Source organism: Microcebus murinus, chromosome 24 (assembly GCF_040939455.1).
Source record: "Microcebus murinus isolate Inina chromosome 24, M.murinus_Inina_mat1.0, whole genome shotgun sequence".
NCBI classification, from domain to species: Eukaryota; Metazoa; Chordata; class Mammalia; order Primates; family Cheirogaleidae; genus Microcebus; species Microcebus murinus.
This window is the reverse complement of record NC_134127.1, coordinates 6069131-6096157: the sequence shown is the minus strand read 5'-3', so window position 1 is coordinate 6096157 and position 27027 is coordinate 6069131.

Below are 27027 nucleotides of genomic sequence, written 5' to 3'. Positions count from 1 at the left end.
TTCATATCACTAAGAATCTCTAAATCACCCGCCACAAACGCAAATTTCTACACAAGCCAAATAAGCAGTGTAAATGAGCAAAACATAAAGGTGGAATTTATGAGCAAATAATGGAAAGTATGGCAAACAGAAAGTAGTCACCCCATGTAAAGAGGCAGCTGCTACATCATTTTACGGTCTGTCATGATTTTACGTGGTAAACCAGCTGTCTTTCTATCTCCCAATGCTTACAAAGAAGCTGAAAAACTCAGACTTTTATGTTAGATACTCAGAATATGAAATATTTAAAATTAAAAAAAAAAACCAAATTACTCCCACCACACTAGTATAAAACAGATAAAAAGGAAATAAACTAAAGCACCAAACTAAGACACACATACTGTATCTGGCCCATAAGCTACACATTTTTTGTATTAATTTATTTGACTCTTAACCAGTCTGTGCGTCTTTTCCCCAGATAGGGTCCAAATATGCCCCTTCCCAGCCCCTCACGTCTCCTCTGCCATGCACCCATGTTGTAGCTGCTGCCCCATAACTGTGGATTGTGTTTGCAGAGCCAAGCGCTCTTCTTGCTCATTCTCAGAGTTCCAGAATCAGCAAAGGCAATTTTGAAAGGAGAATGCATGAAGGAGAACATGCACTTTCCTCGTATGAGCCATGGAATGCCAATGTCAAATCTGTTCAATTTTCAGATTGGTACAGTGGACCAGGGACAGTCAGAGTAGAAAGGATCCGGGTGATCTTTGCGAGGGTGACATAGCGAGCAATTCTTTGATGAAGAATCCGGCACACGTAGCATCTAATCTTGTCTGTGACACTTCTTAGCAGCATGAAATTGTTCAAGTCCCTTAGATCCCTTTTGTTTTTATTTTCTCATATGCAGAATGGAGATGCTAATAAAGGATATTTATAGGGATTAGATGGGACAGTATGTAAGGAAGTACCATGAAAAACATTACGTGCTATTGAAACGTAGGGCTTTATCATGGCTGGTGCTTCCAATATTTAAATTTAAACTTGCCTTGAAATTGCTTTTGTTTTGTTGAAATTCCTTATCTTTTGTAATCTCATAGAATGGAATTAACAAAAGACCATGTAAAAAGGGGACAACTAAATTGCAAAACAGGGTCATATTTTAATTAAATATATTGATCGGATATAATATCTTCCTCAATATTTCATTCTTAAAGTAGATATTTATCGAGTGTGTACGATAGACCAGACCTTGTTCCAGGTACTGAGTATACAGGGATGAACAAGAGGGCAAGGAGCCTGCCCTCATGGCGCGTAGATTTCTAGTTAGGGAACCATTATAAACACGCAAGCAAATAGATACATAATTTACTGCGGTTTACCTGCTCCAGGGTAAAATGAAGCATGGAAATAGAAAGTGACAGTAGGAGAGACAGATGCTTTTTGAATAGCACAGTCATGCAAAGGTTCTCAGAGCAAATGACATCGGAGCAGGCATACGACTAAACTGAAGGAATAAACCTTGCAGGTACAAGGAGGAAATGTCCCAGGCAGAAGGAGCAACAAGTGCAAATTATCAAAACCAGGAATAAAGGAACAAACAAAACCCTCACTGTTACTAGATCAAAGTGAGAGAAGGGAAAGATGTAGGAGATAAGGTTTGAGAGTTGGGAAGCGCCAGATCGTGAAATACCTTAGATTTCACCCACTCCAGTGATTCAAAAGATTCTTTGATATTGCTTTATAGCTGTTGGAATTATGTGACCTTTTCTTTTAAGGCAGCCGTTATGGCCCTCAGCTTCTCCCTACCCCCACCCCAGCCCAAGGTGTATGTCTTACGGAGATATATCATTTAGCTTAGGGATGTGATAGTGCTGCCTTATGGATTCCCTACTTAATTTTATCAGTAAGGTCGTACCCCACATATTTTCATACTTAACGTGTAGTGCCAGCTTTCCTCCCCAGAACCCTAAAGCACTAGTGAAAGCCATGCCAGGAGGGTCGGGGGAGGGGGCAGAGCATAGCGTGGGAGTCAAGGGTGTTGGAGGGGAAAAGGGCATTAGAGATCTTGCAAATGAGAAATTGAAGGCACTGAGGGAAAGATGAAAATGGTTGCCTAAAGTCACTCAGTTCATTAACCAATTAAGTCAAGGGATATTTATCGTGGCTGGTGGTAAAGCTAGAACCAGAACCCATTTCTCTTGGCTCTGGACTGAGGCACTTCCTGTTGCACTGTACTATTCTTCACCTACCACCTGTGCCCAGAGAGGAAGCTAGTTTTCTTTGGTTCTATTTATACCTACAAGTTTCTGATGTATACTCTGTTAATACCTGAGAGTCCAAGCCACAGGAGAGGTGTCAGGGTATGAGGTTGCTTCTAAATCTCTTATCAAGTCTGTCTTAGTCCGTATGTGTTGCTGAATAACTGAGGCTGGGTAATTTAGAGAAAAAATAGGTTTATTTGGCTCACAGTTCTGCAGGCTGTACAAGAAGCATGGTGCCAACACCTGCTTCTGGTAAGGGCCTCAGGCTGCTTCCACTCACGGCGGAAGGGGAAGGGGGGGCTGGTGTGTGCAGAGATCACACGGCGAGAGAGGACGCAGGAGAGAGCGGGAGATGCCAGGCTCTTTTTAACAACCAGCTCTCGTGGAACTAACAGAGCAAGAACTCACTCATTACCATGAAGAGGGGACCATGCCATTCATGGGGGATCCACCCCCATGACCCAAACAACTCCTGGTAGGCCCCATGTCACACTGGGGCCTAAATTTCAACGTGGAATTTGGAGGGGCCAAACAAACCCTCTCCAAACTATCACCAAGTCTCTTACCAAAAGAAAGGTATCTCAATCCTTGCTGCAAAGAGGCACAAGAAGGGTTGTCACCAGCTGCCATGTACTGAGTTCCGAGGAGTTCTCTGAGCCAGCTGGAGCACTCCCAGGGCTGGGAGGAAGGGGCTACGGCAGATGGGAGGTAGTAGGGTGGGGGGTGGTAGACAGTGAACAGAGCACATTTATGGAGCTGTGTAGACAGAATGTGAGAGTCCTGTCGTACGTGCCCACAGTGAGTTTTTCTGCCTTTAGATTAAGACTCGAATTATAAACCGATGACCTAGTATATTTAATTTTATTATGTAGTCACTTGAACTTGTTTTCTTTGAACTGTGTCTTCTTTCCAGTTGGTCTCTTTGCAGCTTGCCTTTTAATTAAACTCCTAATATATCTATTTAAGACCTCCCCAGACTGATTAATCAAGTGCCACCAGGAAACTGAAATTCCATCATAAAACAGTTACTAATGTGTGAGGGGGGATTATTAAATTGCTGTTTTATTACCAGAATTGACAAAGATCAGTGACGAAGACTGAGCATACTGGAGTCTCGTGGCAACACGCTCATCTAATTAATGAAGTGACAGTTTTATGCTGTGAAGTACCAAAAGGACTTGACAAGACTCATGGCTTTTCTCATTGACTCTAACAGCTGGAATGATGTTTCTTAACACTCTCAGAAGGCTTGGCAGTAATATATTACCCTTGTCACACTTAAGGAAGGAGGGAGGGGCGACTGGGTTTTTTTCCCCCACTGTGAATGAATCCCAATAAGAAAACGTTGCTGAGAACTGAAGACTCCCCTAGACCCCAACCTTATCTAAATACCAGCACCCACTCCTCCCCCAAACACACTACAATCAAATACCTCTATTGTGAAGCTTCTCGCTTTCTTCGGTACCTAGTTGGGCAAAGATGTAGAAATCAACAGGAACTGACTTCAATTTTCCCAGGGAGAAAAGAAAATAGAAGCGTAAGGCATTAACACACAGTTTGTTAACGATTCCGAATTCATAAACCAACGGGATCTAAACCAGGAGATAGGGACCTATTCTGAATTCATCAGACATTTAGAACATCGATGAATATTTTCTGTGACAATGGTTAAGACTGTGCCTTTATTAGAAGAGGCAGGCGACTTCATCTGTCTTTTTCAGTTTATTTTATTTTATTTTTTTTCTTTTTGAAATATCTGTTGCCTGGCTACTTTTGTTATTTGTCCAAATATTTGGGTCTCTGTGTTTTGATTCTGCTCAGATAGGCAAAGGGGACCAGATGGATTTGAGAACTGCGTCTCTCTTGAGTCTATGAGAGTCCTCTAGAGATCAGATGAAAAACAGTCTGCTCATTTCTGGGATTACAAAGTTCCAGAAACACAGGCTACGTGTTGCTAACAAAGGCAGTGTTGCTTCTGATATTTCAGCTGTTCTGTTCTTTCATTATTTCTCCTCTAAATATCCCCTATTATATTAAAGAGGAAAAAAAAAAAAAAAAAAAGGCTGCCTTTCCCTTACTTCGTTGATATTGGTATGTCCAGCCGCAAGTCTAAATCAGACCTAACCCCAAGGTTATGTGTGTGAAGCTTGATTCTGAAAATTAACTTTTTTGAAGGGAAATGATTATAAATGTAAATTTCAACTCCCCGTGGGGCTGCTTGGCTGAGAAGGATTTCTGGACTTGGCACAGCTCAGTGGTAATTATCTAGACTTGAACACAGTTTTTGTTTCAAGGGGAAAGACATTTGGCAGCAGCTCTTGCAGGCTCTAAAAGGCCACATCATTTTTTTTTTTCCGAGGGATGCCAAAACCTGTAATTTCCAGACGTAAAATGTTAATGCTACTCTCTCACCCATATCCTGAGCCCCACCGGCTTTGAGGAACAGGTATGGCTTTTTTTTTTTTTTTTCCTGAAACAGTCTCATCCCAGGAAACCACAGAGCTTACAACCTGGCAGGATTTCTCTGCGTGCCAGCGCACCATTTAGGCCTGTCCACGGGCCGATGGCTTTCAGCCTTCCACAGCCAAACACGTGTTTCCCTCGAAGGGAGAAATCAGAGCTACTCAAGCAAATGACACCTAAGCTTTCTGTGCAATCCACTGAAAAGGTTCACTTCTTTTTCTTCTTGAGGCAGGAAGAGGAGTCATAAAAATAGCATTTTTAAGCAAACCAGTATGTGTCAAGCGTCGTGCTAATCAGTGTGGAGAGATCCAAACCCAGAAGATGCAGTTCTTGACCTTTTGAATGCCCGAGGTGCGTTTGGGTAATGATACACGCACCAAACCAGCAAAGTATGATTCTAAATCCCTACATGAGCAATGAAAAATGAATGTGTGTGTGTGTGTGTGTGTGAGTTAAGAGAGAGAGATGGAGAGAATATGTGATACATTCACTTATTCATTCAACAAACTCTGGGCTAGTATCTCAAGATGCAAAGGGGACTAATAAACTCATCCTTAATGAGCACGCAGATGACGAAGAACACATTGGACAAATAGACTATTTATTCAGCCAGCAAATACTTGAGTTCCTCCTATAAACCAGGCCCTGTGCTGTAAGAGGGGAACATAATGCTAAGTAGCTAGATACGGTCCCTTCCCTTACGGGCTTTATTATCATGAACTCATTCCTGAGAACAGTTCACAGCGCTAAGTGAAAAACTAGACATAGGCTGGGCGCGGTGGCTCCTGCCTGTAATCCTAGCACTCTGGGAGGCTGAGGCGGGAGGATTGCTTGAGGTCAGGAGTTCGAAACCAGCCTGAGCAAGAGTGAGACCCCGTCTCTACTATAAATAGAAAGAAATTAATTGGCCAACTAATATATATAGAATAAATTAGCTGGGCATGGTGGCGCATGCCTGAAGTCCCAGCTACTCGGGAGGCTGAGGCAGGAGGATCGCTTGAGCCCAGGAGTTTGAGGTTGCTGTGAGCGAGGCTGATGCCAGGGCACTCACTCTAGCCTGGGCAACAAAGTGAGACCCTGTTTCAAAAAAAACAAAACAAAAACAAAACTAGACATAGGCTTTGGAGTAAAGTCAACCTATATTCAGACCTTAGCTGTACTATGTACGACCCACATGGCTAAACAAATTATTAAACCTTTCTAAGTCTTTCTTTTCTCTTCTGGAAAATAGGCATAACAGTAAATACCACCCAGGTGTTGTAGTGATCAAAATAAATAATATAAGCACAACACCTATTGTAGTGTCTTGTATGTCATAAGTACTCAATAAATATGTTGTAATTTATAGTTCTAAGTGGGTATTTTAAAGGCGAGCAATGGTAGTATATAGGTGGGACATTCAAAAGAAACTGGGACTCAGGTGACCTAAGATGGGCTTGAAGGGTGGGAAGAGTGAAGGGGAGGAGGTGCAGCCTGTGCAAAGGCCCAGAGGTCTGAGAAAGCCACATGCCACTCTAAAGCTGGAAAACAGAGTGCCAGGGGTGATGGAAAGTAATGATGAGCAATGAAGTTGGTCATGCAGTTGGGGCCTTTACCATGAAGGGCCTGGTGTGTCACGTTAGGGAGTTTGGATTTCTATCTGGAAGAGAATGAGAAGCCACTGGCCAGCAATGACAGGAACATTCCTTGACATCTACGATGCTTGAACGAAGCCCTTATTGATGAACAGGATTCAGACCCACAGAGTCCCGTGATGGAGGGCAGGGAGCAGGTATACAGTTCTCAGAGGTGGAACAGAGACCAGCACTTACAGGACCTCCTTGGCCGAAAGAGACTTTGGTTGCTGTTTCTCTTAGAACAATCTTAGGAGGCCACTGTTTCTATCGATGGTCCCAGAAGAATTTTAGGGTTAGGGAACTGGTAAGAGTGTGGCTGGGATCAATCCCAGCGTATTTCCTTCTTTAAATTGTTTGTAATCACACGGAGCAGCAGTCTTTGGGTATTATTTGTATATTTTTTTGGGAGGGGGAATAGGGATGATTCATTTGCTCATTAGTATCATAACAATGACAATTCGTATTTGCCTCTTGTATTTTAGATGCATCTTTCTGTTACAGTAAGCATGCCTACCTAGTCCTGGATTTTAGATACGAAGATCATGCTTGCTAACCTCAAAATCAATCAGATGGTTTGACAGATCCAGCAGTCTCGTGGGAAGAACCCCAGGGTCACATATTTGAGGCCAGGATGTGTGGTCAGATGGAGATTTCCGTGCCTACAGAGGCGTGGGCATTTCACAAAGATGGTGGCATTGCCTGGGTGTAGGCAGCACTCGGGCCCCAGCTGGAGGAGCAGCAGGAAGCAAGCTACTCCTTCATTCGGTACTTCAAAGCCATTGTCTCTGCAACGGAAAGAGTTTTCCTTCCAATTTAATCCAAACGTAGGTCAGTCCTGTAAGAACTTTTTTTTTTTTAAAAAAAAGATATATACCTTTTTGTGTGTGTGTTTCAGGAGTGCAAAATCTTCTCTCACCTTTCTAAAGATCATCTATACCTTAAAGACATGAATCTGCTCTCCACATTGGCCCTGCTTTGTCTGACTGTCCCTTTCCCGTTTGACGTGGTCTCTGTCTTTCATGATAGCGGTGCTAATTAAAGGTTGTGCTGCGAGATCTTAAATATGGATTGACAGCGTGGAGTCGGAAAGGCTGTCTGCAAGTCGAACCTCACACTATACAACTTTCAATTAATCCTGTTTGCATGTCACTTCCCACCACGGCCAGCAGAGGTATGTGGGACTTCCAGCTCCTGCGTTTTCTCTGTGTTCTCTGCATGGATCAGTCTGCCACTGTCGTCTTATTTCTCTGCAGGCACTCAGGGTCCGGCTTCCTCTGCTGTGCCGAGGCTGTTGTCACTCAGATATGGTTTTCCATCTTCCAGAACAGCGTTCATCTCCCTTTTCTGTTGCTGATTCTTTCCCACAGGCTTTGTCTTTGTAGATTTTATGACTTAGAGGATGCCAGGAAGGAGAGGAAATAAATGCATGTGCGCAATTTACTTTAGTCCAGTAGGAGAGTATTATTTTTAAAACATCTATAAATAATTTAGATTTAAAATTATTAACATAATGTGATCATAGGGAAAGATATCCTGAGGCGGGGGCTCAATGTTTAAACCTTTAAAACCTGGAAATAGCAATGGCTCACGCCTGTAATCCTAGCACTCTGTTAGCCAGACAACTAAAAATATATATAAAAAAAAAATTAGCCGGGCATGGTGGCGCACACCTGTAGTCCCCACTACTCAGGAGGCTGAGCCAGGAGGATCGCTTGAGCCCAGGAGTTTGAGGTTGCTGTGAGCTAGGCTGATGCCACGGCACTCTAGCCCAGGCAACAGAGTGAGACTCTGTCTCAAAAATAAAAAAAAAAAAAAGAAAGAAAGAAAAAGAAAAGAAAAAACCTGGAAATAGGGTAAATGGGATTATTTGAAAAGTGTCAGAAATTTGCTCTGTGTGCTTCAAAAGGTATAATGGGAAATTTATCTTTAGGATTTAGTACAGTTTCCTTCTTTATTCTGGGATGGAATAATTTTGATTGGGCTTCTTGATCATGCAGTGTTTTATTCCATTGTATTTAGGATTGCTAAATGTTTCCGAAGCAAACCAAATGCAAATGCTTTCACTCACTCATTCAGAATTGTACCATTCATTCATTCATTCATTCATCTGTTTATTGACTTATATGACAAATATTTATTGAATCCCCACTCTGTGTCCTGCCCTGTGCTAAGCTCAGCTCACAACACAGGAAGGAGGTGGGCGTGGTCACTGCCTGTGTGTTATTCACATGTTATTCACAATCTAAAACGTCGTGTTAAGAGGCTGGAGGATGGGTGTGGCCCTAAATCAGCTGTTCTTCCCCAAGTTTGGTGTCTTCACCAGTAACATCTGCAATACTTGAGAATTTGTTAGGAATGCAAATTCTCAGGACCTGACCCAGACATACTAGGTCAGAAGCTGGGCAGTTGGGCCCAGCAGTTTGTTTTTAAAAATCCCTTAAGGCAATTCCAGTGCGCCCTCAAGTTTAAAGTTTAAGAACTGCCCTAAAAAATGCTTTACAATTAAAAATAAATAAATAAATAAACTGACTTCCTATGTGTGAACCAGGAAATAGGGAGTGTTCTGGGTTTGCAAAAAGGAGAGAGTCTATGAGAACAAAGGGCTCTGAAATAATGGAATTTCCAGAGGCCCATTTTTTTAAGAGTATTTTGTCCTATATTTGGACTTTATTTTCTGAGAACAAGGACATGCGTGCTACCATATGTGTCATTGAAGACTGTCCGTGATTTTCTTTCAGCTTATTTTATGTGCTTTAAAAATCCATTTGCTGGTCGGATATGAGAATAAGTTCCTTATATTATGGCATTTATGTTGGAACTGTTGCCTGGATCGTGACAGCAGCCACAAATCAGCTGAGAATGTGGCCCTCGCGTGATTAGCTCCTCAATGCCAGTGCTCTTGTTACCTTTGCCAGCCCCATGCCCAGGGCCAATGCTGCTCTCATTGTCACACTGACGCTTCATTGACATTTGTCTTGTGGCTCTTACTTTTCCTGGGGCGTGGGCGTCAGAAAAGGAGAAGCAGACCGGATGTAGTATAAGCGATGACCTAATATGTTCACATTTACCTAAGTCCTTTCGATGATGGTTTAACCCTTTGCACTCACTCGCTTGCTTTTTTTCTCGATTCCTTTATTCTACTCGGGATTTAATTTTTTAAATACCCTAGATTTTACAAAGCGTGGCAGTAGAATAAAAAAAACTGGCGTTTCTTTTCATACAAACTTATTTATTTGGATTTTTTTAAATATTTCAAATTATTGATACATTCAAAGACTCATTTTAATCTCTGTAATTTTTGCTGACCGTATCGAGTCACACTCGACATCCGAGTGCAAAGGGTTAGTAAGTATGAGCTGATTTCCCCATACCTCCACTCCTCTTCCTTTTGGTGACATTATTTCCTACGATGATTCTTCTTCCTCACTCCTTTAAATAGATACCTGGGGAATTTGTCCCCAGTTCTTCATTCATGTCCAGACATGCCTTTATGTTTAGATTAAAGCTGTCATCCTGCTGTAGAGATCACTCATTTGGGTTTGTTAATTATGTGCAATGACAGCAGCAGCGGCTAACGCTTTTCGTTTCTTTTATACCTGGGGAGGCGTTGTGGCACAATGGAAAGGACACGGGATTGACTCTCCCAGGTGGATCTAAAGTCTCTCATTCTCAGTTAAGCCACATGACAAAAAAAAAAAAAAAAAAACCACAGAACTTTCATTTCTCATTGCCTTACTCGCACAATTTTGTTACCATCTGAACTCTAAGGATCGTACATTTCTAACAGCTTGTGATTCTATCGTACGGAGATCACATTCTATACATAAACATTATTCTTGGGATTTCAGCCATGAGTATCATACCTATTTGGGAAAAGTATGAGTGGGTTTGGAGTATTGGGAGGACATTAGAAGAGGGAGACTTAAGGTCGGTTCTTTACCTCCCAAATCTCAGGTTTATTTATTTTTTTTATTTTTTATTTTATTTTATTTTTTGAGCCAGAGTCTCACTCTGTTGCCCAGGCTAGAGTGAGTGCCGTGGCGTCAGCCTAGCTCACAGCAACCTCAAACTCCGGGGCTCAAGAGATCCTCCTGCCTCAGCCTCCCGAGTAGCTGGGACTACAGGCATGCACCACCATGCCCGGCTAGTTTTTTCTCTATATATTAGTTGGCCGATTAATTTCTTTCTATTTATAGTAGAGACGGGGTCTTGCTCTTGCTCAGGCTGGTTTCAAACTCCTGACCTCGAGCAATCCGCCCGCCTCGGCCTCCCAGAGTGCTAGGATTACAGGTGTGAACCACCATGCCCGGCCCCAAATCGCAGGTTTTACATAAATCTATTTCTTGAAAAAATGAGCTGGATGGGATGCCTACTGCTCACCACTAAGCTCATTGTTATGCGGGAGAGTTTGGGTTTCCATGTTGCTGCTCTATGACAAATTCAGATGTATCTTCAACCATTAAGATCTTCCTTATTGGTACAACTCTTTAGTCCTAGTCCTCTTATTCTTCAGAGGCAAATAATTTCTCACCGTGTATATCTATACACGTTGTTTGGAAAGTATTGATTATGTGTATACTTATCCTCTCTCACGTACTATACTAGAGGTTCTGTCTTGGAAATTGAGCCTTGTTCATTTGGGGGGGATCCTGTTTTTAGCAAAGTGCCTTATGTATGCTAAATACTTACTGAATAAATGGAAGATTCCCTTTATTAATAAAAGATAAGTGTCATTTGGGTAGTATTCTATAGACCTGTGCCAGTAACTTCTTGTTGCCAGCCCATGACAAAAGATGTACAAAAATTGAGAATAAGTATTGGATACTGTTACAACAATTTGACATTGCTGCAGCATTAAACTGTGTGATCAATAGACTTATCTCAGGGCATAGTATATACAATACCTTTGGATACAGCACTGACCTCGTGTCCTGCAAAGGCACTAAATTCACTTATCATTTCCTAGTTGTATTTTGATAGATTTCTTGGGGTTCTAAGTACTCAATTGGGTTATTGGCAATGAATGTTTTATTTCCTCCTTTCCAACATGCATGGTTTTTGTTTCTTTCTTTTTTCATAGTCTAAAAACTTCCCAATAATGTTGACTAGAAATGATAAGAATAGTATCTATGCCTCATTCTCAACCTAGAGAAAGAGCATTCTGGTTTTTTGCCATTAATTATGATGTTATCCATAAGTTTTATCATAGATGTTATTTATCAGATTGTGAAAGTTTCCTTCTATTCCAAGTTTTCTGAGAATTATTATTGTGAATGCATGTCGAATTTTGTCAAATGTTTTTTCTTGAAATCATGATATAGTTCTAATTTTGATTGTCTACATAGTGAATCACATTGATTGATTTTTGAAGGTTAAACCAACTTTGCATTCCTAGGATGAGCCAAATGGTTATGATGCATATATTGCTGAATTTTATTTGCTAAAAGTGTGTTAGGAATTTTTGCATTTATGTTCATGAGGGATACTAGTCTGTAGCTTCTTTTATTGCAGTATCTTTATCTGGTATTGGACTCAGTAATACAAGCCTCATAAAATCATTTGGGAAGGGATAACCTTCTTCTATGTTCTGGAAGAATTTTCGTGTATTGGTGTGCTTTCTTAAATGTTAAATAAAATCAATGAATGAAGCTATTTGGGTCTGAAGTTGTATTTGTGGAATTTTTTAAACATTGATTTCAATTTTTACAATTAAATATAAAACTATTCATTTACTTCTTCTTTAGGGAGCTTTAATAGTTTGTGTTTTTTACTCATCATCAATGATGGCTACTTCTTTCCATAAAGTTATTCATAATGGTACCTTTTTATATTTTTAATATTTGTAGGATCTGTAGTGATGGCCTCTTTTATATTCCTAATTTTTGTTATTTTTGTTTTCTCTATTTTCTTGGTCAGTTGGCTAGAGTGTTTTCAATTTTGCTCATCTTCTCAAAGAAAGAACAAGTAGTTTGATATTCTCTATTGTTTTATTTGATGTAACTCTTTTATTAGTGGTTGCTCTAATGTATACAATATACATCTTTTATCTTGTCATAGCCTACTTTCAAATAAAATTATGCCACTTCATTTATAATTGAGAAATTTAAAATATATGTTCTGACTACATTTTAATATAAATATGTTATAAATCTCATGATATAGTAAGCTGTCAGTTACCTTTTAAGAAAATTAAAAATTTGAGAAACATATTTATACTTACTCACTCTTTTAATAGTTCATCCCTTTGGGTAGATTCAAATTTATATTTGTTATTATTTTCCTTTTGTCTGAGAAATTTTCTTTATCATTTCTTATAGGTAGGTGTGCTGTAGATAAATTTTCTCAGCTTTTGTTTGTCTGAAAAATCTTTATTTCAATCTCATTTTATAAAGCTATTTTTTGCTGGTATAGAATTATGGGTAGACAAATTTTTTTCTGTTAACATTTAAAGATGTTGCTATATTGTTTTCTAACTTGTGTGGTTTCTCATTGGATGTATGGGAAAAATTTTGCTTTGTTTCTTTGTATTTACTGTTTCTTTTAAAAAAGATTTTCCATTTATCATAAATTTTCAGCAATTTATTTATGTGTATTTATGTAGTCTTAATTTTGTTTACTCTGGGGTTTATTGAGAGTCTTGGTTCAGTGCATTCTAAGTGTTAATCAAATTTGAAAAAAGGGCCATTCTTTTATAAAATTTTTTTCCTCATTACCTTGTCTCCTGCTGAGACTATAAACATGTATTTCTTAGGTCACTTTATATCATGCCTCATGTCACTGATCTTCTGTTCATTTTGTTCTTTCATTATTTTATTCCCCTGTATTTTATTTTGGATAATTTTTATTTCTGTCTTAGAATTCACTATTTTTTTTTTTGCAGGATACAACCTGCTGTTAATCCCAGACAATGCATGTTTTTCATTTTAGATATTAATATTTCATTTATAACCTCTAGATGTTTCACTAGGGTTACTTTTATAGATTCCTTTTTTTTTCTACATCACATTCATGTTTTCCTCTACATTATTATTCATACAGTGCTTATTTCTGACAGTTGTTTAGGAATCTTTGGTAACTTTAGTAGCTATGCCTAATTTGGTGGTCAGTTTTAATTGATTGATTTTTTTATGATTTTTGAGCTCATTTATTTCATGCTTCTTGGCATACCTGGTGATTTTTTTTAATTAACAAAGAAATTATATATATTTGTCACTTATATTGTTTTGAAGTATGTATACATTGTTGAATGGCTAAATCAAGCTAATTAACATATACATTACCTCACAACCATCATTTTTTATGGTAAGAATACTTGAATTCTACTCTTTTAGAAATTTTCAAGAATATAATATACTGTTACTAACTATAGTCACCATTTTGTACAACAGATCTCTTGAGCTTATTCTTCCTCTCTAACTGACATTTTGTATCCTTTGAACGATATCTTACTAGCCCTTGGTAACCACCACTCTAGTCTCTACTTCTATGAGTTCAGCTTTTTAGATTCACATATAAATGAAATCATGTGGTATTTGTCTTCCTGGGCTTGGCTTATTTCACTTAACATAATGTCCTTCATGTTCACTCATGTTTGTTGCAAATGACAGGATTTCCTTCTTTTTAATGCTGTATTCTGTATTGTGTATCTATCTCACGTTTACATTATCCATTCATCCACTGATGGACACTTAGGTTGGTCCCATATCTTGGCTGTTAACATACCTGGTGATTTTTGATTAGATACCAGGTATTGTGAATTTTATGTTTTGGGGAGCCAGATTCTCTTGTATTTCTTTAAAAAGTGTTGTATGTTGTCCTGGCACACAGCTAAGTTACTTAGAGGCAGGTAGATCCTTTTAAGGGTTGTTTTGAAGCTTGGTTAGCGTGGAGTCAGTGCATCCTTTAGCCTCAGGCTAATTTATATTCATAACAAGGGTGATGCCCATCTGAGGCCTAAACTTGATGTGAAATGTGTGGCTTTTTTTTCTCCCCACTCTGGATAGCAGGAACAAAAACTATTCACAACCCTCTTTGGGAATTGTTGTGTGGCCTATTTTTTGCCAGTGATTCTGTCTCCAGTCTTTAGTAGTTTCCCGTCATGCATGTGGAGATCAGTAATCAGCAAAAGACAGAAAGAGAACTGTCTGCATGCATCTCAAGTCCTCTCTCATTATGAATTCACTTTTGCTGGAACTCCGCTCCACACGCTCTAGCATTGCTGACCTCATTTTACTCTAATATCTGCCCCTTCTATAGACACTCACGTGTTTTTCTCTAGAAAATGCTCGTCATTAACATACAGTAAGTCAGACCGTAGATGTCAGTTACAGGATTGAAAGAGAACATCAGGGATTCCGGAGTATATCCGAGTAGGTCACAAGGATAATGAAGGTAGGATGAAATGCAGCAATAAATTCATTCACAAGAGGAGCACATGAAAGCAGCGACTGGGAAGACAGGCTTGGCAGAAGCCTGTGATAGCTGGTGCTATCACAAGCACTGCGGCTGGAAGGTGGTAAACAGAGGCTTGCCTGAGTCCCGTGGGAGGCACAGGGCCACTGCCCAGAGCTTGAGTGTAGACATACGGTCAACTCCTAGATCTGATTCCTGGCTTAAGTTACAAGTTCTATGACCTTGGGCTGACATCAGAAAGATCAAATCAATACTTCCTACCTTTAACAATTTTGTAATATCAAGTGTTTTAGAATTTGTATAAAACACAGGCCTGTACATTCAGATTAGTGTTCAGATCTCTCTGGTGGGGGAGTCCTGCCACGGGGCTTTGTGTGCAAAGACAGAAGAGCTTCAGGAGGGGTGGGGGGCGGGGAGGGGGGTAACTCATCCTAATGCAACGGAGAAGCCTAGTGGACACTTTTGTTTAAGGACAAGAGCAAAGTGTCGGAGTGGACACGTGATTGCGATCTCAAGACCACACATGGTCTTGCGGAGCCCATATGGACCTATTCTGAGTCTTAGAGCATGGGCTGGAATCAGCAAAGAAAAGGCGAAAAGAGTAGCTTCGCTAGCTGAATACCGAAAGAATGAGTCCTGCTTTGTCTGTAGCTCTGTGTTGTGCAGTGCCAAGAAGCAGTATTTTTCTGTCTTTGGATTCCTCCTGGAGCTCACGGAGGTGCAGAAAGACACAGCGGCGCGGATTAGTGAGGCAGAACAGTGCATAGACAGAAACACGAGAAAGATGCCGTGGTGTGATGGCTTCACAGACTGCACCCACTGCATCAGCTGAGTTAATGGTGATAAAAGATAATTTTAAATAACTGCAGTAAGAGAATGACAGACCCCAGCCAGCAGCCATGAAGATGTTCATTAGCAGATGCGAGACAACCCTGTGGGATGTCCAGAATTGATTTATGAGGAGGGATTTTGAGGATAGCTGGGTTTCCCATTATGGTGGGAGGGTCCCTTATTCTCTCCAGTTCTTAGATCCAGACTAGTGAAGCCTGGAAAATGTGAGGCCACTGAAGGACATGGCAGCATGGTGCCAGCTACACAGTAAGGACTCAATAATTATCGCTTTTCTCTTCCTCCTGGAGACAGGCTCTTACACACTAGTAGTGCCAAAGACATTTTTCCTTTAATTCCCACACTGATGTGTAAGCTACCTGCCCCCAAGATCTCCCTCCAGGGAACTTTAAGCGGTCACTCTTTTCTAGGAAGTTGCCAAATTGGGACAAAGCCGCAAGCCAAGGCAGCTAAGCACGCCAGGTCAGCTCACGGTGGTGAGGGTGCAGTTGGGAGTCTGGGGTCTTTATTTTCCTTCTGCCATCGCCTGTTTGTATGACCTTGAGCAAGGTATCGAATCTTTCGGTATTCAGTTTTCCTGTTTGTGAAAGACCTACAGGGTCCTTGCCCATCCTGGCATTCTGTGACTTCCTCTAAGTTCTCAATTCTCTGGTTCTGCCCAGGGTTCCCCTACAAGTGCCAATGGGAAGGCAGTCCACAGTGACGGCTGCCGTGGTTGCAGAAGGCTTCTTAGACTGGGGGGAGATGACGAGGTGCAGGGTGCTCAGTGGATACTAAGGAAACCATTTGGACTAGGATGGAATGTTCTTTGGGGGAATCAGCAAGATACAAGTCTAAACATGTGAGCTGGGGTCCAAAGGTGATCTAGACCTGCTAAAGACCCTTCCCCACCTCAATTTCTTTCAGGTTAATTGGATCTGAGTTGAAACGTGGGCTCATCACTAGAAGTCTGCTTATCACTTTAGGGCAAAGTAAGCAACGATTGTATGCATTTTACTTTGGTGTATAGTACATGGCTAGCATTTCTAAAGAATAATAATGATAGTGATAATTACCATTTATTGAGTGCTTGCCTGAAATGGCTGCACATCCAAAATGCTTCACATTCTCGTTTAATTCTCATAATGCTCTAGGAAGTAGGAGTCGTTGCAGTACTCATTTACAAGTGATGAAACCATAGCTCAGAGATGGTTATTATCTAAATTCACACAATTGGTAAGTAACAGAGGCAGGATTTGAATCTAAATCTCCTTTGATCCCCAATACCAAGTTTTATGTGGACTTTTCTAAGGAGGCTTATGTAGCTAGCACCCCGGTGTGCCCAGGCAGTACAGAGCACGTTGAAATCTCTGGGCAGTTTAGTGGTAAATGAATTAATAAAAAATAATTAAACATCTAAAGTACATTAAACACAAAATAATGAGCACATGGTTGGATCTCCACATGCATTCCTTCTGATGAAGCATGTTCTGCTGTGACAGAAATAAAGTCAAGTCTCTCGGTGATTTGAAGCATTCATTCTACATTTATGTAGTCTTTTTTTTTTAGAACTGTATTTTAATTTTTTAAAGCACCATTTTAATATCTGTGCTGCAGCTGATCATTATTTTGGGAAGGAGCAAGAGGATTTTGATAGCAGCACGAACAATGTTTAATGCAACAGCTGCTCGGCTCCAGTCGACCATGTGCCAAGAGCCCCATCACCCGTCAGAAGAAAGATGGTCTATACTCGGTGCCTCCCACGTCAAGGTCACGGGTTTCAGTCCAGCTCAAGTTGATTGTGGCTTAAGGTCACCTCCACTCCATGGCTCCTTGGTGGCCTCAGTAAATGAGATAAGAGACATATCCAATTTCCTCCTGGGCAACCACCCAGGGCTAATTCTGAAGACTTTTAGTGCAAATGGGAGAACCAACCCTGGCATAGGCACTCATCATCGTGCCCCCTCATGATCTGGGGCTTGACTGATTCTTCTTCTTCTTATTATTATTATTACTATTAGATATTCTCTGTGAAGCATTGGGAAGAATACCAATTTGCAAAAAACCAAGCTCTTTAATTTCAGCTGTTGTTGGTCAAGATAAGCACAGAGGACAAGGATGCAGTTCATTCTCCACGTTCTACCCATCTCCTAACCACACTTGAAGGTGCAACTCAGGTCCCAGCCCACCACAAAGCCGTTCAGGGCCAGTAAGCCCATGGTGTCCCCTGAATGCCAGTCGCCTCTGCTGTCTCTAGGTCCCCGTATGTATGGTTCATTATCAGTCACGACTGCAAATTGTCTAGCACTCATGTTGGATGCTCAAGTGGAAAATGGCGAGCAGGACATTAATATCTTCCATTGGTTTGTTGACCCATGAACCTTGGCTTACCACGAGCCTTCAGAAATCCCCATTTGAACAACCATGGTTTCCTCCAAGGAGTCCTCTGAGGCCCTTCCTAGTAAATCACGTCTAAAAGTTACCTACCACAGCCACCCACTACCTGCATCCTTGCCCTGAGCATAAACAAAGCTCTTTATAAGAAGGGGGTATGCATTCTCTCAGGCTACCTCCTTAATTACCCTATCCTACTTACATCTTTGCATTCTTTTGTTCTTGGAAAAAAAGAGGTAGAATACTAATTAATTAGCTAATTAACTTATTATTTAAATCTATAATTTTCCTGGTACATTTCTATTATAGTTCTATTTTAATCTTTTAATAATTCCAAATAGATATTTGCTTTTTGTTATGACTGGTTCTTCCTGTATTTCAGCCTCTCTGTTGCAGAGATGAATCCATAGACCCACATGGATGGGGGTTACCTGTGACCCCAAACCTCTCCTGTGAAGGCATTGCTCCCAAGGTGACTCTTCAATCTGAGACAATATGTACTTGTTGGGAGGACCTGGGTATAACTTCTGAATTCATGAGCAAGAGATGCCATTGCAGCCATGGAAGAGTTAATGGTGCTTAGTAAGTATTTGTGGAATGTATCAAATAAATTAGTCACCCTGTATGTTTTTGCAAGCTGTTCCCTCCATTCTTTCACACTTTGGCTTACCAGACACCAAAGGAATCCTAGGCCACTAGGACCCCTGACTTCCATGCTGGCTGAAGTGTACAAGGACTTTTGATTCAACCACCTGGTCCTGGACTCAACCACACCACCTTCCTACCAATTACTTTAGTCTTTCAGACAGAAGCTTCTAGCTATTTGTACAGTACTTATGATTTTCTGTCCCTTCATCTATCGGGGTGTAACAAATCTGATGTTGTTTAATTTTTCTAAATCAAATTAGTTCTGACTTCATGCCCACACTGCTCATGGTTGGGAGAAATTCAAGCTCAGTAATATTTCTGGAGACAGGTGGCTGATGTGAGTATCCAGAGACTGAGAAAATGTTCTCTAGTATCCAGTCTACCGTGATTGTTTGACATGTATGTTGTAAGATTTCACGTGGTCCGTGTGCTATATGCAGATCTGTTACTGCTCAAGCTTGAGTGCCAGGGTCTTCATGCAGTCCGGGTCCTTAATACCTGCCATCGCTCCTCAGTAGACACACCAGGCAGCCCAGGCTGCTGTTTCCTCACAAAACTCCGCTTCTATTCCAGTCTTTATGATTCTCTTCCGTCTTCAGGACCAACCAGCCATTCTGCTTTGCCTCTTCACATATTTCTCTCTATTCCTTTCCTTTGGGGAAGATCTCACCAGGCAGGGTAACCATATAATATGCATCCCAAATAGAATAGGCTGAAAGGGAGTATTAGTAATAACTCTATCACGAAAACAGGTCTAAACCAGGACTGTGATTATCCTATGTATAGGTGTGATCCTGTGATATATATATATATATATATATATATATATATATATATATATATATATATATATTTGGTCTCTGCCCCTGGTTCCTGACATGTGACTCTTAAAACCCTTGGAATCTTCCAAGTGATAAGAATGTGTGTTGTATTCTAACAAGAGGACTGGTGGCCCCTAGATGGCTTCAGGATGGGGGCTGGTCACCCAGAAGGCAGAGCCAAAGATGAGAGGATTCAGACTTTCAGCCCTATCCTCTGATGTCCAGGGAGGGAAGAGGGGCTGGAGGTTGAGTTGATCACTAATGGCTAATAATTTAATCAATCATGCCTACATAATGAAGCCTCAGTAACATTTCTGGAGAAGTGGGATCAGAGAGCTTCTAGACTGGTGAACACATGGAGGTTCTTGAGGTGGCGCACCCAGAAAGAGCATAGAAACTCTGTCCTGCCCCCGCCCCCAGATCTACTTCTGTGCATTGCTTTGCCTAGATGTTCCTCTGCATCCTTTGTAATATCCTCTATAGGAAGTAGGTAAACATAAGTCAACTGTTTCCCTGAGTTCTGCGAGCTGTCCTAGCAAAGTAACAGGACCTGAGGATGGGTTGTGGAATCCTGATTCATAGCCAGTTGGTCAGAAGCACAGATCACAACCTGGGGCATCTGAAGTGGGGACACTCTTGTGGGACTGAGCCCTTAACCTGTAGGAGCCAACCAACGCTAACTTCAGGTAGATAGTGTGAGCATTGAATTGAATTGTAGCATATCTAGCTGGTGCCGGCTAGAGAACTGATTGCTTAGTGTGTGGAGAGAAAAAACCCAAACATCTGGCCCCAGAAGTGTTCTGTGTTGTATTGAGTGTGAACTTTCCTAAACAGGCCTTTAGAAACACAATGTTGATTTCATTCTTCTGACGTGGCAATAGGGAAAGAAGATACTGCCATTGGTTATCCTTAACCATCAACTCATCCTATTACATATGTATACAACAGCTCGAAAAGCAAGTCTCTTTCTGGGAAGGTTATTCTTCCAGACAAAGCAGGTATGAGCAGAGAAGAAGAATGCTGACACTCTCCTGACCATCAAGATTGACCACAACAACCTTAGAGGACATTAGGATAAAGTGTCTGAGAACAGATCACCCAGGAACAAATGGATATGTCAATGGAAAATTACTCAAACTCTGTAAAATAATTTAAAGAGGTTTATTCTGAGCCGAATATGTGTGACCATGGCCCAGAGAGTCAGGCCCAAGAAGCCACAAGCAAGTGGTCTCACCATGGTGGGGTCACAGTTTGGTTTTGTGCATTTCAGGGAGACAGGAATTACGTGTAAAGTCATAAATCAATACATGAGAGGTGCACATTGGTTTGGTCCCCAAAGGCAAGCTAAGGCATTTCAAAATGGGGCATTACAGGTTATAGGTGGCTTTAAAGATTCTTTGATTTGTAATTGGTTAAAGAAATGAAGCTTTGTCTAAAGGCTTGGAATGTTTTAAGCTAAGATAAGGAAGCCTGTGAATCAGAGACAAGCCCCTGGACACATACTGGGCATATACCCAGACTTAAATGATCTGTTAAATAAACTGATGACCTGCAGGCGTGGTTTAAGCTTTGTCTCGTATGGCCTTAGGCCTGTTAATAAATTACAAAGGATTATCTCCAAAAAGGGAGGGAACCTGACTAGGCATGTCTAACCTCCCTTCTCATGGCCAGCCGCTCAGCTTTAGGGTATTTCCGGGGTCCCCTTAGCCAGGAGGGGTCCCACTCAGTCAGATGGGGTGGGGCTTAAGATTTTATTTTAGTTCACAGGTATAATCCTAAAATGTCAATTTAGCATGCCACAGGGCTACCATTTCCCTTTGTTTTGTCCCATAAATAGAGAATTAGAATTAGGGATTGTTGCATTCTGCAGTGACACTGCTACTAAATGCTAGTCTAGACAACAGGTCAGCTCGAGCTTTCAGAGGCAGGAAATGTGAACGTCCTCCACTTCCAACAGCCATTAGGGGAGACTTGCCGCATTCAGGCTTTCACTTTCACAGCAAAAAGCCTCCATCTCAGGAGCTTTAATCTGTCTCCAAGGTGAACCGAGGAAGGTGGCAGAAGTGTAGCTATTATTATAGCAATTTGTTTCCTACAAACAGCAGCCCCCAGGTGGGAGAAATGTGAGTAGTTAACTTGCTTTTTTTTTTCTCCTAGATTATTATTATTATTATTTTTTTTTTTCTGAGTCCCGGAGGCGCCACCTCAGAGAGGGGAAGAGAGGCCCCTTTCTTGCTCTTTCTCGTCTCTCCCCGGTGGACAATTAGACATTTTAAGAGCAGAGAATGTCAATCCTAGATCAAAAGACACAGAGAAACCCAATTATCCTACAAAGAGAGCAGGAGAAAAAGTCATCACCCATCCCTCCCACTTCCACAGGTTAGAGAGGGACGATTTCTGATTCATCCTGGTGACACTTTGGAGGTGAAGAGTTGGTTCTGTTGCTTTTTGCGATTCTAGGCTTTTTATCTTCTAGGGCTCTGAAAAATATGGGTGTACTTCTTTTGTTTCCCAGATGAAAAAAAATCATATATCCTTTCATTCATAATGCCTGAGAGATTTAAAAAAAAAATGTTGTTTTGGCTTTTAATAACCAGGCTTCCGAAAACATCATATTTTCTCAGATTTATTTGGGATCTGAGGGGGGGAGGGAGGGGCTCATTTCTAGCAGAGGAGAAAAGGTAAGGCGCATTAGAAGGAAAAATTTCACTCCCTTGTAATTAAATGTATTCAAGAAGAATTTTCCATATTTCAAGGAAAGGATGTTAAATATGAGCCAGGGGGCTGGGCTTTATTTCCCCAGCCTGTAACAAGGAGTATGAAAAATATTGATTTGCTCCTGAGAGATGCTGGAGCAACTTAATTAAAGTTGTTTAAGTGCTTTGGAATCCTTCAATGGAAGGGAACGTATAAAAGTGTAATGTGTTTTAATTTAGTGTGAAGTTTTCAGAAAGCAGAAGGAAGCCTTTCCACGTCCATTCCATTTCCAGCCATGTGCTCACAGAGATATCTTTTCAATATCCATGTATATTTGATTGTGATAAATATAGTTTCTGACCTTTCACAGATGTAGAAGTGAAAACACAAAGAAAATGGACATGCTTTGATGGCTGTGGCCTATTTCACAGAACCTTTCAGCATATTGATTGGCTGCGAGACACTTCTGAGAGCGAGTGTATATGACTCTTAATAAACCACTCCATCGGGGGAGGAGTGTGTGGACTTCTGAGACCCTTCCCAGGATAAGTCACTTGAAACAAAGACTGAAATAGTCGATAAAGCTGACCTTGTGAGAAGAGGCCAGCAAGGAGGTCAACATGACAATTGTCAGGGGGTAGCCGGTCTCCCACTCTTGGTACTCTATACAGTAGACATTGCATATACTCCCTGATGACAAGATCTGAAGGCGTATTCTCTGCTAACACCTCCAGGACCAAGTTGGTCTCCATCATTCTGCCAAAGACCTGGCTAATTTATTTTTACCTCTTATAGCCTCCCAGAGTGTCTCTCTGTGGCATGTGTCTACTTAACAAAGTTGTCTAAGTTGTGTCCCTCAGCCTTTACCCATGGGAGACCTGTACACATTCTCTTAGGCATTAAAGGCTTCCTTTCCTGCAGGCCGGGTTGTGGTTATGACTTCTCCATGGGGTTACAGTAGAAAGCTGTGTTTGGACTGTCAGCAAAGGAACCTGCTTCTGAGGAGATATCCTGTTTCATCACTGTTTGAAATTTTGTGCTCTTAGAGAAAAATGGAGTGGGGAGTTTGTCAGGGAGAAGAAGTTGACCTTGGGTACCTCAGTGATCTTCAGTTGGCTTGGGAAGAGCTATAATGAGTGTTTTCACACATTGGGCCAAAGATAGACTAAAGGAAGTGAAGTTCATTACACTTGTGAGTTCTTTCCTTCCTTGGTCTCTCTCCTAACGAACAGAAACTTCAACTATGGGCTCAACTGCCCCATTGTTTTTAAGCCAATGTCATCAGGGTCTGGTTTGACATGTGATGATATTTGCTCAGTCCATGGCATATTAAACTGGCCCCAGCCACCTCATGAATTAGTAGGTCCATGCAACTATAACCTGCTGGCTGTATCACTCTCCCTTCAGTTTGGGCCTCTACTATCATTCTGAAATTTGAACTTGGCTTTTTTGTACTTGAATCTTGGCTTTCACTGATGAATGAGATTTGGCTCTTCCTCTAGCCCTGGTGCCCTTGGTTATATCCCAGGAGTATCTTGTTCTAGTTTTAATGCATGGAATCTAAAACTGACCTCACACCCTGGACTAACCTCCCCAGGTGGGATGTCCATGGAAATCCACTATTGAAAGAGACTAACATGAGTGGGTGGGATTTGGAACTGTCGTTGCAATAGGCCCTCGGGTTCTTTAATGCTCATTCAATATGTCTCCTCTTGCTTAATAATTTCTGCCACTGCTGTTCGGACCATACAACTGTGAGTGTTTCAGGTTCCCAGGTAAGAGTGGAATCTTTCCTGAAAACTAGGCAACTAGAATACAGAGATTCTACTGGCCTATCTTCTATAGTCTTGAGTCCTATTAATTGTTTTTCATTCATAAGCTGGGTAGTTTCTAATTCAAGTTGGTGATCTTAGACCTTTGTACCGCTGACTAGAACTCTATGCTATAGATGTATAGTAATAATTGTTTTTCTATTGATATTAAGTTGTTTCTTATTTTTCTCTGATATAAAAAATTCGATCATGAATATCCTTACTTGTGTTTTGGTGCACTATTTCAGTAGGAGACATACCTGGAATTTAAACTGCTGGGTCATGGAGTGTGACTATTTTGACAGATGCCAGATGGCCTTCCTGAAAGATCGTATCAGTCCAGCTGTCTAAGAAACTATTGGAAGAATCCTGAGCTTTGCACTTGCTGCCCCACTAGTTGTGATGTTTTTTTCCCCTATATGTTACTAGGCTTATCATTCAGATCTCAATTGAAATGTGACCCTTCCTAGAAAACATTGCCTGACCACTACAGCTAAAGCTACCTCTCCCCATTGCTCTGTCTCTCTCATTTCAACATGTTTTGCCTTCTCCAGAGCACTTATCAGTACCCGGAATTATCTAACTAAATCATTTCCTTTTATGTATGTAATTTTCCCTGTCTCCCTCTCCATTAGAATACATGCTCCCTGAGGGCAGTGTTCTGCCTTCTCAGTGCCTGCTACAGTGGCAGGCACAGAGGACGCACTCAGGGAATAACTGGTGAGTGACTCGTTTCTCCATGTCCTTGCTAAAGCTAGTTTCATTTACCAAATGTGTTAAGAGCACTTACTATTGACTAGGTACTGCTCTAAGCACTTTACACATGGGAACTAATTTTGATGGTCATGACAACGCCAGGAGGCAGGCACTCTTACTATTCTCATTTACACGTGGGAAACCAGAGCTGGATAGGTTAAGTAATTTGTCCAGGATTTGACAGCTAATCAATGATGGAGCCGGGATTTAAACTCAGACAGAATCATTCTAGGGTCTGTGAAGTTGACCATTATACGATTCTTGTGTGTTTGATGAGAAGAACATGATATGTAATTGTTATTTCACTTTTCTTTCCTCTGATTACTAAAGATGTTGGGGCTCATTCTGTGTGTCTGTTGACCATGGTAAGTCCCTTTATGTGAATTGGCTGTTTGGGAATGGCTGTGTGTGTTTTATTAACCTTCTTCTTCTCTTTCTTTTCATTCTTCCTTCCTTCCATTTGTTATTATGGTTGTGTAGAACAGAAACCCTTTGAATAATTCTCTGTCTACCACTCTACAGGCTGGGTTTGCACAAACAAAGGGTGTGTCTCAGTTTATTTAGTGTTGCTATAAAGGAATACCTGAGGCTGGGTAACTCAGGAAGAAAAGAGGTTTATTTGGCTCACAGTTCTGCTGGCTGTACAAGAACACGGTTCCAACATCTGCTTTGGGAGGGCCTCAGGGTACTTCTACTCATGGCTGAAGATGAAGGAAGCCAGCCTGTGCAGAGATTGCATGGTGAGAGAGGCAGCAGGAGAGAGAGGGGAGGTGCCAGGCTCTTTTTAACAGCCAGATCTTGCATGAATCCATAGAGCAAGAGGAAGAAAATTTTCTTCCTCACCTCTGAGGGAGAAAATTAATCTATTCATGGGGGATCTGCCCCATGACCCTAACACCTCCCATATGTCCCACCTCCCAACATTGAGGATCAAATTTCAATATGAGATTTGGGAGGGACAAACATTTAAACCAGTGGTCCCCAAGCTATGGTGAGTCGTATAATTGTTTCATTGTATATTACAATGTAATAATAACAAAAAAAAAGTGCACAATAAATGTAGTGCACTTGAATCATCCCAAAACCATCTTCCCCAGTCTGTGGAAAAATTGTCTTCCATAAAAATGGTCCCCGGTGCCACAAAGGTTGGGGACCACTGATCTAAACTATAGCAGGGTATGCTAGTTAGGAGGAGCCTGAGTCAGAGAGCAAGAGAGTCAGCAAAGAGTTACTGGGAGTGATTTTAGTTCTGATATTGCCCAGATGCTGAGTTCAGAGGCAGATGGCTTTTCCACTGGGTCTGCTGGGGATGCTGAGAGATGGTGGCCTCATCCAGGAGCCAAAGGAGGACAGGACGGGGCTCAAAGAGAGCTGCCAGAGCACAGACTGAGTGTGGAGAGGTCACCAAGCTCTGACAGAGCCAAAGAAAAAAGACTGCAGTTCTTTGAGCCATGGAAGTTAATGCAGACACTGGCAGAGTGTACAGACCTGAGATGGCAGACACTGCCCACCCAGGGGCTTGTGAGAAGCCAGAGGGTCACCTTCCCTCCAGTGTCACATGGTTATTAGGGCCTCCTCATACCTCAGATGTCACCAAACCAGCTGAGAAGGCAAGAAACTGGATGATAGTAAATATCTCATAGGATAATGAATTGCACCCAGAGAAACTGTTAAAAATCATTAGGTTGCATTTTTGTTTAAATTAAATTGGCCTGAATTAAGTACCTCAGTTCCTGCTGCTTAGGAGATGGGGGCTAAAAGAGTGGTCAAAGGAATTTTGGAGAAATGAAGAGAACATGAGGAAATTTGCTATCCTGATACCATGGGAATTTTTCTCAGTTTATAATATGAAGAAAAATGCTTACTATAGATTTCTGGAGAATACTTTTAAACAAATTTGGACTGATTCTTTCTATTCCTGGCTTGTTATAAATTCTTATAGAGAATAGGAATTGAATTTTTTAAAAGAATATTTTTTAGCTTCTATTGTGTTTCTCTTTGTATGTTTTTGCAGTGAGATGCATAAATAGATTACCTAATGTCAATCACCCTTACATTCCTGGGATAAATCATTTTTCTAAATTTTAATGTACTTTATTTCTTAATGTGTTGATCCAAAGCCATCTGCTTTTTTTCTTCTAGGAAGTCCCTCAAAATTACCCCTGGAACACTTGATTTCCAACGCTGGTTGAAATGTATGCTTATTGTTCATATGTTTCTGGCCATTTCTAGAGATTCTCAATAAGAATAAATTATGTTTATAGAATCTACCACCTTGACTAATATCTTGTTTTAACATGTAAATGACATTTTCCCTTTCAAGTATAGAGTAATATTGACATTC